The following is a 1,443-nucleotide window of genomic DNA, read 5'->3' on the forward strand; positions in this document are numbered from 1 at the left end:
ATAATGGTTGATGAATGCAAGACAGTTCCTATCTTTGGAGAATGTTTGGGTCACATATATCATCTAAGAAAAAAAGAAATTGATGGAGTAAATGGCCAAAATATATGTTGATACTTTTTTTTGTATTCTATATTTGCCTTTTTTTAATATTTGTAAAGCTTGTAGCTGGAAAATGCAATTATGATTTGTTTAAAAGTAATTTTGATATTTCAAGATGAAGGTAATAGCAGCTGTGATAATTTTGGTTCAGGTTATGTTAGCATATTATGCTTTATTTAGATTTGTAGTTTTGTTTCAGGATCATTTATACTGTGCATATGAAGGTATGCACTTTGTATTTTAGTTATTTATTGTAAGTGAACACTGTGGTTTGATACTATGTAGTTCACTTACTTCTGTAATGACAACTTCATTGAGATTGTATTTGTCAGCATATACATGGTCACATAATGGTGGATAAACCATAAAAACATAAAGGTACTTTGTTCAGTCCACTCTGCAAAGACTTCATATTTGTATTGTAGATAATGCTCAGGTTCTGTTTTAACTCTTGAAATGGGTTTCTCAGTGAACTTGCCCGGTATATCCAGAAGTTATTGTAAAGCATAAGATATTACTCTAACTGTTATTGATGGATAGACTAAGCACAAAAACATTTCCATTTGGCCTTATATCATGTAAGCCACAGGCCCCCAATGTCTGTGATTAACTTAAGATGCGATTCTCTTTAGGTGACCAAGTGTATTCTGAGGACATCTTTCATATAATAGTCTGTATAGTGTAAAATGAGAATCACAAGCATGTTTATTGATGTAAAAATATATATAGTCTCTGATGATTGTAATTAAGTGATTTTTGGAATTTACTTTACATGAACCTAGTGTATGGTAACAAGCATGAATGGAAAGTGGAATCATGTATAGATATATAATTATGAGATAGTCTGTGATCAAAAAAACAGCAGCTAATTAGACAGGTTTACGTGCTCAGTTTTCCAGTTGCTTAGTGATATTTTGTTCCTTTGTACTTACAGAAATGAAGATCGTATGTAAAATTGATCTAAAGAAATTTATGCGCTACAGAAATTGCAAGAACAATTCTTTTGACCTTGTCTCAATTTGCAAATTTTGATTGGAACGCAGAAATGATTATGACATTATTACATTTTGTGAAATAAATTTCCGGTCCCATTTCTCTGCTGCGCTTCACTAATAAGTTATTTTAATTTCCAAATAGGATGATCAAAGCTGTAATTATAACTTGCCACTTTTCACAGGAATGCAGAATGTACACCAAGTTACTTACAGTACTTATCTGATGATAAGTCTATAATCAGATGAGGAACCCATCCCAGTTCTAACTCACTTTAATGATAATCTTAATTTTTTTTCCTATATCTTGGATGTTACTTTGGTGTTCATATCTTTGCTTGTGTTTCATTAC

The sequence above is a fragment of the Penaeus monodon genome, chromosome 31 (assembly GCF_015228065.2).
Source record: "Penaeus monodon isolate SGIC_2016 chromosome 31, NSTDA_Pmon_1, whole genome shotgun sequence".
Taxonomy (NCBI): Eukaryota; Metazoa; Arthropoda; class Malacostraca; order Decapoda; family Penaeidae; genus Penaeus; species Penaeus monodon.